General features: G+C 33.1%; 2 pseudogenes; both read right to left on the bottom strand.

The window, feature by feature from the left end:
• Positions 1–1,267: 1,267 nt before the first annotated feature.
• On the bottom strand, positions 1,268–2,284 carry LOC148046133 (olfactory receptor 14A16-like; annotated as a pseudogene).
• Positions 2,285–10,723: 8,439 nt separating this feature from the next.
• Positions 10,724–11,743, bottom strand: LOC148046132 (olfactory receptor 14A16-like; annotated as a pseudogene).
• Positions 11,744–12,318: the final 575 nt, after the last annotated feature.

Raw genomic sequence — 12,318 nt, 5'->3', positions numbered from 1 at the left:
AACTTGTACCATCATGGCAGCATCACATGATGTATTGAGACTTTTTTCACCTTTGCTAAACTGGTGTGGGTGTTGCCAGTGTATGACGAATCTGGCCCTTGGGTTGCAAGTTTGACAGCCCTGATGTAGATAACAGTGTTACAAACAAAACTAATAATTTATTTTTTTAATGGCAAAGTTAGCAAGATCTTTTATTCCAAAATGGACTATCAAAAGTAATGAAATAAATTCTAAATTACCATAATTCAATTAGTATATTGACTTTTATATTCAATGACTAATTTAGTAAACCATTAGGAATAAAAAGAAAAAGGTTAAATATATTTTACTGAAATGCTAAAGGAGGTGAAGTAGGTGGCCAATTGATTTAATAAAAATATAGTCCTGATTAGTGCAACATATATTTGAAAATGCCAATAATTTTGACAGGATCTCTTTCAGAATCAAAAAGATCACATAAGCTTAAATAAGCTCCTTTAAAAAGCAACATATCATGAAGTCTACAGAGTGCTTTAGTTTAGAAATAAGTTAAACATGCAGAATATTAGTGAACTCTACAGAATTCATTTGTTTAGAATTAACTAATCATCCTTCAAAAACATTGATAGTCAAAGAACCTAGATATAGATTATCTTTGTTTTGAGAAATAAAAGTTAATGGGAAAATATCTTTATGAATATGAAAGTTACTTCAAAGAAGATTTGGCTTGCTAGCATTATATAACTGCCACAACCTAAAGCATTTCCTCTTTTTTTAAAGATCTTTTGATTGGTTTAAAACAAAAAATAAATTAACTCATAAAATCCTATCCACTCAGAAAAGGATAAAAATCAAACAAAGAAGCAGCTTCGCTTTTAGTACACCATTTAATCTTGATGGCCTAGAAAAATATTTATCAGTCTTTGCATTAGGTAAATCAGAAGTAGAGAACAAATACCATCACTAAAAATCATGATAGAACATAATTATTAACACCAGTGTTAACAGTTCAAGGCTACAATGATAAAGTCTTTCCATTCAAACAGAATATATTTCAAAGTATAATAGCTACAATGCATCCAAAATTCTTAATTTCTTGATAAATTCTACATTTTCATTATTGAATTCAGTATGAATTGAACACATTTTAAGCCCAATGCATCTTCCCAATAGTACATTGAACAAATGATTTATATTTGGGACAATTCTATACCTTATATTTAATTGATTTTTCTCTCACTTTGATGTTGATTACAATTTCTAAGCATCTGGAAGACCCATGATTGCTTTAATTGGAAGATATTGTATTGCAAAGTTCTCTCCTATTCAAATAATGCTTATAAATAAAGACTAAAGACCTATCTAGGTAAAACTTGTACTATGTTTTTAGCATTCTCCACACAGCCTTTTGGATGTCCTTATTCCTGAAGCTATAAATGAGAGGGTTGAGGAGTGGGGGCAAAACTGTGTAGAGAACAGCAGAGAGCAAATCCAAAGTCTGGGAGGAAAGACTTTGGGGCCGCATATATGCAAAAAGAGTAGAGATCAAAAATAAAGAAAAGACAGTCAGGTGGGGAGTACATGTGGACAAAGCTTTATATCTGCCTTCGACTGAAGGGACTTTTAGCACAGCCAAGAAAATGTAGCCATAGGAGATAAAGATGAGCCCACTACAAAATGAATCTACAATGATCGCTACAACCAAAATTAGAATTTGATTAATTCTTGTATCAGTACAAGAAATCTTTTGTAAATGGGGAACATCACAGAAAAATTGTTCAATTAAATTGTATTTGCAGAAATTTAACCTGAATGTAAGAATGGTGTGTAGCAAAGCATGGATCAAATTGCTTATCCAGGAAGCAGCTACCATTTGGAAACAGGCATCCCAGTTCATCATTAGGGTATATTGCAGAGGATGGCAGATGGCTACATAACGGTCATAAGCCATGACAGTCAGCAAAGAAAGCTCAGAACCTCCAAAGGTGAAAACTGAGAAGACCTGAGCAGCACATCCAACATAGGAGATCTGCCTGTTGTTTATCAAAGAAGCAGCCATGGCCTTAGGAATTATAGTTGAGATGAAGCAAACATCAGAGAATGATAAATTGACCAAAAAGAAATACATGGGAGCATGAAGATGGTGATTTAGAACCACAGCAACAATGAGAAGGACATTTCCCATTATGGATAATAAGTAAATGATGAAAAAAATTACAAAATACAAAATCTGCATATCATGATCATCAGAAAATCCCATCAGTAGAAATTCTGTTATAATGGATTCATTGGCCATTTAGTTTCTCTGACTTCTGGATAGAAAGAATATCATAGGAAATTAGTAGAGAAAATGAAGGTACAAAAAATACTCAAATTGTAATTATAATGATACAGTATATGCATATTATTAAATTCTAATTTTCCTAATGTTTAGTGTTTGTGTGTGTGTGTGTGTATGTATGTGTGTGCGTGTGTATGTATGTGTGTGTGTGTATATATATATATATATGTGTGTGTGTGTGTGTGTGTGTGTGTGTGTATGTATGTATGTATGAATGAAAAATGTACATATATTACTCTTTCTGTCTCTACTTTCCCCAGAAAAACATTAATTTTAAAAAGCTGATAATAAAATAGAAAATGAATGCATCAGTTTTACCATTCAATTTTTTGTATGTATTTTCAGTTTCATTTACATAATTAATGAATTCAATATTTATTTAAGTAACCATTATTCAATAAGAAACATTTACAGTTTCATACAGGGTGGAGAAGGTGAGAGGACAGTTCTATTGAAATATATATTTCCTTAAGTTAAACACTCTCTCTCTCCATCTCCCCCTCTTCCTCCCTTCCTCTCTCCCTCCCCCATCTCTCTCTCTCTCTCTCTCTCTCTCTCTCTCTCTCTCTCTCTCTCTCTCTCACACACACACACACACACACACACACACACACACACACACACACACACACACACTCACTCATTCACACTCACACAGACACACACACACACACATACAAAAAAGAATTTTATTGGATAGTATGGTATAGTTCTCCTGGATTTTATGCACATGTCTCTTAACATATGATATCTGAATTCACTGAAGCCAATAGCGATGTAATGGGCATACAATTGCAGAATAAAGAATTTAATGATTTACTAGATTGATTTAACAAGTGCCACATTAAATAAATATTGATGCAATAATCAGTTCATTATTATATGTTCATTGATTCAATTGTTTTTTTGTTAACAAAAGTTTTGTAGAAAATGAGAAATGGAACTACCTTAGAATATTTACATATAGTTTCATGATATTATGAGTGGTGATAAAGCTGATTTTTTTTCTTAATAAATCTATATTTATTTCAGTTTATTCTTGGCAGTCATTGAGACCAAACAAATACATTTCAGATCATGTATATTTTTAACAGGATAAATAACTTCTTTATTTGAATCATATCTCAGATTGTAAAGTTGATTGTTAGAGCTGTGAAAAGTAGCAAGATTACTGTATCACCCTAGACAAAACTTGTGGCTGGTCCAAAAATAGATTTTCCTAAAAGCAACCTTTCATAGCTAAAATCCTGCACATGAAAATTATTCTCACAAGTATTCTACTTACCAGTTACTGTCTTGAAATATTATTGAAATATGATAATGCAAATACATTTGTGCTTTTCCTAATATTTTATATATTCTCTCTGCCTTAAAGAATTGGAAAAATAGAACTGTTACATCACCTTTGTTTTCTATTGCGCTTATGAAATCATTCTCTGAGGAATTATCATAATTGTCATGCTGAAGTGAATGTCTGTATTACAAAGCAAGAAAATAATTGATTTTAATTTGATATCTATCTCTTTTTGTACTTTAAGAAAAAAGCTGAATTAAATGAGCATCTTGTCTGGGCTCCTGCTGAAAGAGCCAGTGATTGATATTTTCTCTTGGCCCCAAATTTAAAATTCTGCAATGAAGGCACAATATCGCTGTATGCAAGAATAATTACGACTCCATGTTTCCTCCTTCTGTTCCTGAGTAAATAGGAAAAAAAAACCCAAAATGCAGTTGTTTTATAAGTTTTGAAACAAATCTTCATTAAATACTATACCTTTGTGAAGTATACCACAAACATCCTGTGGCAAAGTAAAATGCCTTTCTTGCTTTTTTGGGAGTTCTTGTAAACACTTCCAGTTACTGGAACAGGTAGATGAGGTTTTGAAAAGACCCACAGTGCACTGGTCCCCTTCTTAATTTCACAAAAAGACCTACATCAATTCACTTAGCCATAGGGATTCCTAATTAGAATCAACGTTCCCAAAGGAAGATGTAACATATTTTAAACTTATATAATTTGCCACATTATCTATGGAAAGGGAGAGTATGTAATATAATGGTTTGGTATAGCAGAAATTCCAAGAGAAAGGCTTCAATGCTTGAAATAAAATACAAATAGATTAATAACGGGCTAAAACTGCAAACTTGGGGCATACGTACCAAAGAATAGGAATGTGATGCTTCATAGATTCATAGATTCATTCATAGATTCTAACTCTCTGCTATGAAGAACTAAAAGAAATAACAGTTATATTGCCCTTGTTTTCTATTGTGTTTCAAGTCACTCCCTGGGGAATGGTTATAATTGTCATGCTGAATTGAATATTTAAATTACAAAACAAGAAAAGAATTATTTCATCTATATCTGTATTTTCTCTCTCATCATACACACCATACATTACGTATCATACATACATATTCTTACCACATCAACTTAGGAAGTTTAGGAACTGTTGATAGCCTTTATTATCATTGTACAAAATAAATACAATGAAATGATATAGTTGTACAGAGGAATTACTGAGTGTGTCATTTGTACTTCAATAACAGTCTGGTTTGGTAAAGCAATAGATAGGATAGGTTTCACCACTGGAGGCTTTCAAGAAGAGATTGGACTGCCATTTGTCAGAAATGGTATAAGATGTCCTGCTTGGGTGGGGAGATGGACTAGATGACCTACTAGGTCCCTTCCAACTCTGTTAATTTAAACTTTCTTCCAGGTACAGACTCCAATGGATTGTTAGAACTGCAGAGAAAACAATTGTAACCAGACTTTTTTCCACTGAAGACCTATATATTGCTTGGGTGAGAAAGAGGACTGAGAAAATAACTACAGACTTCTTATATCCTGGAAATAAATTGTTTCAACTCCACACCTCAGGCTGGTACCATAGGGCATTGCATGCCAAACAATTAGACACAGGAACAGTTTTTCCCCTCATGCCATCACTCTGCTGAACACTAATCCTCACTGCATTGTTTTTTGTCTAAGTATATTTACCAATTTGTACAGTTATATTGTTGTTGTTGTTTAAGACAATTAAGGCAATTAGAGCTTGACTACCTAAGTGAAGGTATTTCAATAAATGTTGAAATCTGCTGGAGAAACCCAGAAGCTGCACTGCTTTTTGAGATTTATGTATTAAGCAATGGGAGGATCTTCCTTCATCATTCCCAAAGTTTGGAAGGCACTTATTAAGCATTAAGCATTTGGCTATCACTCTGTATTTATAAAATACATTTAAAATTTCACTTCTTTTTAGTTTGGTCTTTAGGGGCCAGTAGTTTGATTGTTTGGATTTTAATTTCCCAATCATCTTTTTCTTTATTGTAACTATTCCACTAGTTTCTTTGGGAAAGGAACAATGCTGATTTGCTTATCTTTTTAATTATAAAAACTAATTTAAATTATAAAATGCCCTGGCTGTTCAACAATTGTTCCAAAAGATTATTCAGATTACAGGTATTGGTAGGCGAACAAGTTCAGTACGTTGGGGACATACTAGTTTCCCCATGTGATTTGCATCAATTACATTGTCTCTAGAAGCTATATGTATATTTCCTATATTTCCCATTTCAACAAAAGTGTGTCTGAATCCTACAGAATTGACTTCATTCGTTTAACATCTATGCCATCCATCTCCCCTAGAGGCAACTTTAGGTGGCATATAATCAACAAAAACTTAAAACATCAACATATTTAAACAATAAATTTTAATCCTAAACTTATTTCAAAAATGTAAATCCTACTAAGTAGGAGATACAACAGTGGATCTATTGAACTCTTCATAATAATCAATTTATTTAGCCATACATATTCCCAATGAAGAGTCTTTCAAACCATAACAGATACAAACATTTCAAAACAATTTCAAGATGTAAGTGTCAGACCTGCATTTATATTCCTTTTAGAATTTTGGCCTGTCACACTTTCTCTTATTTCATTATGCTGTTTCTTTAAGTATAGTCAATGGGAGGGGGGATTAGAAGGAGTAGAATTGTGGAATGTATTGTTTTCATTCTTTGCTAGAAGCCAAGGTCATCCTTTGTCTCTAAATTTTCATACCTGACTGGAAGAAGCTGGGCATGGACACCAGCATGGAAGGAGAAGATTAGACCATGTGATGGACTGTGGGTGTGAGGACAAGATCGTGAACTTTTAACTGGGTGGGATTCTGATGTAACTTCCAGAGTTGGGATCCCATAGCTATGTGCCGACATGCCTGCTTTATTAAATTGGAACTTTAAGCATAGTTTTGCCTTAGATTCTGATTTGATTCTACATGGTATTTGGAACGCTGACATCAGGTTTAGATACAGTGTGTGGGAAACATTTTCACTTTGTTCCCAAATGCCAAACTGTAAAGTAAACCAACAAGTTGCTCCCTCACCATTTACACAGTATCTTGTTTGTGAAGTCATAAGAAATCACAACTGTATTAATAAAATTTGCAAATAATGAAAAGCTTCATATAAAAAAGAAATTCAACTATTGATATTCCAGCTTTTCCTCAGTGACGTTTTATCAGAACAGAGGTCTTCTTATTCATCCTACAATTTATTTAACTTTAAGTTAGGGATTGGTAACCAGAGATTTACAGATATCCACCAAGCTATCCGCCACCTTATTTAGATGCCAAAAATAATACTAAAAGCAAGGATATAATATAAGCCTGGTGAGCTTCAAAGAAGACTGCTAGTGTTTGTTACCCTTATTTCCATGAATACTTCTATGACCTACAGGAGCAGAATACAGGGTGGGTGATGACATCACAATACTTTATGTAGAAGTGAAATTCCTGCTGCCCTCTTCTTTCCCACTAAGAAGGCAAAGGAACAATAGTATAGAAGACATTCTCAGCAAATAAGAATAGACCTGGATCACTGCTGTTATTAAACTTAATTTTAAATGTCTAGGAGATAAAGGGTGACCCACTATATCATCCTTTCAGAGTTGTTTCCCTACCAGAATCCTCAGCATTTTCAACAAGGTGAAGCTCCCAATGTTATGCCTTCACTTGAAAACCTGAGTATAAACTCAGAGATAGTATTTGCTGAGTGATAATATATACACAGTCAAATGACAGAACAGGAAATGATTCATGACAGTTTGTATTATGTCATAATCTAGTATCTAGCTATGGATAGATGCTAGGTGTACATCTTCATATGCACTAGAGCAGCTGTATAGCTTTGAATATGGTTACAAGATAAACAGAGGTCTCATAAGTCTCAGACAAAATCTTTTGCTTAAAAGAAGATTAAAAAATGGGAGGTTAAAGATTCAGTGAATACCTCAAATCATTCAATGAGAACTGAGCATACAGAAAGACTTTAAACTGTTAAATGAATGGGGGTGGGAGAGAAAACCAATATAAGAGAATGGAAGGGATGTTTCATTGGTTTCCTATTCCTTTCATGAATAACCAGGATGGAGAACAGAGAGAGGGATGATGTTGAATTGAAAGGCAGTTCAGTAACCTACTTGATTCCTCCAAACTTATCAGACATGTCATAAGATGATTTGTATCATAGACAAACTGATTATGTTCACACATGTTGGAGAAAAACCAAGCTGCTGTCTTCACACCACATGCTAAGTGTAGTTAGGGACTTTTGGGAAGGGGAAGGGACTCTGCTGCTACACATCTGATACTGACTTCATCTGATTTTGATGCTCATTCAAGAATTGTCTATTTGCATTTGAGGCTTAGTGATTCAAATCTCTCCTATCTCCCTGTTCATGCTCCTATGCCTAGATTATGTCTTGTATTTACAAGTAATACTTGGCCTATGATCAAAATTGAGACCGGAATTTCCATTGCTAAACAAGGCAACTGTTAAGTAAGTTGCACCCAGTTTTACAACTTTATATACCTCTAAACTTCCTTGTCCATAACAAGTTTCAGGTTTGAAGATGCACTATAGTACATGAGCATTTTTACAAAGATGGGAAAGTTCTTCCTTAATTTCAACTCCTGGGTTGGTTTATTCTGGCTGAAAAACTTGCTGGCTCAGGAATTCCACAATCCACAATCTTAAAGGTTGATCAACATTATTCATTGCAAATTTGCTCTATTCAATCAATCTGTGGTTCTTGATTGAGGCACTTTGATCCTACCTCCAAAATGCACATAGAGCCAGGAAAAGAAAGTTTCTTCACAATATTTGAACTTGGGGGTTTGCTTAATACTAATTTCAGGAGATCTGTGTCTGAACTAATTTTTTTACAGAATATAAACTTGAAATGTGAAATTGGTTATTATAAAATGAGATGCTGGCCAATATTTTGAAAGATAATTGGGCAACTTCAGAGACTATTGGTCCATCAATTGCCATTAACCTTGATGGCCATTGATTACCTCTAATATCACAGAGAACATTGTCTTAATTCCAGTTTAGGCCTATCCAAGTACATTTTTCCTACAGTACTATAAAGTAAAATGTGTTTAACTTTCAATACAATTCATATTGGTTCTGATAGCAACTCAAACTAACAAGGATTGTAATAAGAAGGAGAAAGACACCTCTCGCTTATACTATTTGTATTGGTGGCTTTAAGTTTAGGCAGGTTTTGAAGATAATTTTAATGCTTAGAAGGGGCTATGTAGAGCTGATTTCCAAATACTAACATTTTAAAATTATATAATATAGGGCTGGAAGGGATTTTGGAGATTTTCTATTCCATCTCCTGCCTCCAGCCCCCTAATAATCTTCGTTGCTTTTTTCTGCACCTTTTGTAAAGTCTCAACATCTTTTTTTCTATTCTGACAACCAAAACTGAGTATAATATTCCAAATGTGTTCTTATAAAAACAGTATAAAGTGGTGTGTGTCCAATCATACTTGGTCAATAAAGAATTCTATTCTATTCTATTATATCCTATCCTATCCTATCCTATTCTATTCTCATTTCATATGACCTTGATACTGTTCTTCTGTTGATGCATCCTAAAACTAATAATAAGTGGTTAGCTGCTACAAGAAAATTGCACAAACTTACTACAAACAACAGCATGACAAAGTAGCAACAAAGTTTTGTTGGAAGATCAAGAAATGCCATTTGTATGCAAGACAATTTTATCCAGCTGCTTACTCCTGTAATAATATCTATAATGCTACAAAACATCCACATCTGCCTATCTCAGGTCCATGAGAAGGACTCAACATGTGGATAAAAATGTAAATTCTGAACATCTAGATGACTGTGTTACAAACAAAAGTAATAGTTCATTTTAATGGCAAAGTTAGTAAGGTCTTTTATTCAAAAAATGGGCTGTCAAAAGTAATGAATAAAAATATTTAAAATGGTATTCTAAATAGTTTAATTCAACTAGCATCTTGACTTTTATGTTCCATGACTAATTTAAGAAATCAACAAGAAGAAGAAAATTTAAGAAATCAATAAGAAAAAGAAGGCTCAATATATTTTACTGAAATGCTAATTTAAAAAGATGTGGAGTAGGTGGTCAATTGAGTTAGTAAACAAATAATCCTGATTAGTGTGACAGATATTTGAAAATACCAATCATTTTGATAGGATCTCTTTCAGAATGAAAAGAATCACTATGGAAAGGCCTCTAAAATATGCTTCTTTTAAAAAGCAGTTTATCAGTGAAGTCTTCAGAATGTTTTAGTTTAGAAATAATTTAAAATGTAGGATATGCTAAACTCTACAAAATGCCTTTGTTTAGAAATAAAGTAAGCATCCTTCAAAAACTTTGGCAGTCAAATAACCTGGATATAGATTATCTTTCTTTTGAGGTTTAAAAGCTAATGGGAAATCAGCATATAAACATGAATAGCTACTAGAAAATTTGACTTGTTAGCATTATCGAACTGCCACAACCCAAAGCATTTCCTCTTTTTTAAAAACAATGTTTAATTTTCTTTAATGTCATTAAAATGAAAAAAAAAACCTCCCTTTCAAAACAGAATAAAATCAAACAAATATAACATAGTTCTTAACATAACATTTAATCTTGATGACATAAGTTTTTTTTTAAATCAGTCTTTGCATTATGTCAATAGAGACTCAATTCAGAAGCAGGAGAAAGAACACATCAATGCAACCTTGAAAAGTCAGGATGGAACAGAATTATTAACACCAGTGGAACCTTTCAACATAACCATGATATTATCTTTTCATTGGAACAGAATAATTTATTTCAAAGTATGATAATTACAATACAAACTTCTTTATTTCTGGAAAAATTCTACATTTTCAGCATAAAATTCAGTACACATCTAGCACATTTAAGCTCACTTTCTTTTTCCAAAACTATATTAAACAAAAGGTTATAAAATGAGATAATTCTATGCCATGTCTTTAGTATTTTAGCATCTTCAGCATTTAGATAGTAATTAACATTTAAGTGTTTGAAAGACCCATTTTAAAATGATCACTTTAATGTAGAGATCTTGCATTGCAAAATTGTATGCTATATGAGTCATGCTTACAAATAAATATAAGAGACCGATCTACAGAAAACTTGTACTTCTATGTTATTAGCATTTTCCATACAGCCTTTTGGATATCCTTGTTCCTGAAGCTATAAATGAAGGGATTGAGGAGTGGGGGCAAAACAGTGTAGAGAAAAGCAGAGAGCAAATCCAAAGTATGGGAGGAAAGACTTTGGGGCCTCATATATGCGAACAGAGCAAAGATCAAAAACAAAGAAAAGACAATAAGGTGGGGAGTACATGTGGAGAAAGCTTTGTATCTGCCTTGAACTGAAGGGATTGTCAGCACAGTGAAAAAGATATAGCCATAGGAAATAAAAATGAGTCCACTGCAAAAGGAATCTACAATAATCGATGTAACCAATATTAGAATTTGATTAATTCTTGTATCAGTACATGAAATGTTTTGAAGATGAGGAATATCACAAAAAAATTGATCAATTATATTGAATTTGCAGAAATTTAACCTGAATGTGAGATAGGTGTATAGTAAAGCATTGATAAAATTGCTTATCCAAGAAATAGCTGCCATTTGCAAACAGGCATCCCAGTTCAGGATTAGAGTATATTGCAGAGGATGACAGATGGCCACATAACGGTCATAAGCCATGATAGTAAGCAAGGAAAGTTCAGAACCTCCAAAGATGAAAACTGAGAAGACCTGAGCAGCACATCCAACATAGGAGATCTTCTTGTTATTTGTCAAAGAAGCAGCCATGGCTTTAGGAATTATAGTTGAGATGAAGCAAACATCAGAGAATGACAAATTGACCAAAAAGAAATACATGGGAGCATGAAGGTGGTGATTTAGGATCACGGCAACACCAAGAAGTAAATTTCCAACTAAAGCTAGTAAGTAAATGACAAGAAACATTACAAAATACCAAATCTGCATGTCACGATCATCAGAAAATTCCATCAGAATGAATTCTCTCACAGTGGATTGGTTGGCCATTTAATTTATCTGACTCCTTCCAGATACAAAGAAATTATCATAGCAAATTAGTAGAGAAAACAATATGGTTACAGAATTATTCATGCTGTACGTAATAATGCAAACTATTAAATTATAATTTGTAATGTTTGTAAGAAGATATTACTCATTCTTCAAAGGCAAAATAATATTTCTTATTTCTAAAGCATGTATGTGTGTGTGTATGTACATTTATCAAAGTTTATCTCTTTTAGCAGATTCAATTGACAAGAAGAAGAATTCTATAGAAAGAGACCATAAGGATAATGAGAAAGTGGGGGCAGAAGGAAGGAAGGAAGGAAGAAGAAATGGAAACAATTAACATGATATTGCAACTAATTTGTTAAAGGATTTTTTTGGTTCTGAGTAAAGTATTAAGTATAGAGATGAAAATGTATATATTACTCCTTATGTCTCAATATTTATTTAAGAAATATAATTCAACAGGAACAATTACAGCAACATGTGGTGGGGAGATAAGATTATCTTTATAATATTAAACATTTCTGTTTAATTTAAACTGCATATGAGATTGCCATCCTGTGCAGCTTGATCTATCTCCAATT

Source organism: Thamnophis sirtalis, unplaced genomic scaffold (genome assembly GCF_051295495.1).
Source record: "Thamnophis sirtalis isolate CommonGarterSnake01/CBP01778 unplaced genomic scaffold, rThaSir2_p1.2 scaffold_4, whole genome shotgun sequence".
In the NCBI taxonomy this organism is placed as follows: Eukaryota; Metazoa; Chordata; class Lepidosauria; order Squamata; family Natricidae; genus Thamnophis; species Thamnophis sirtalis.
Note: the sequence above shows the minus strand (reverse complement) of the source record. Positions and strands in the feature narration are given on the sequence as shown.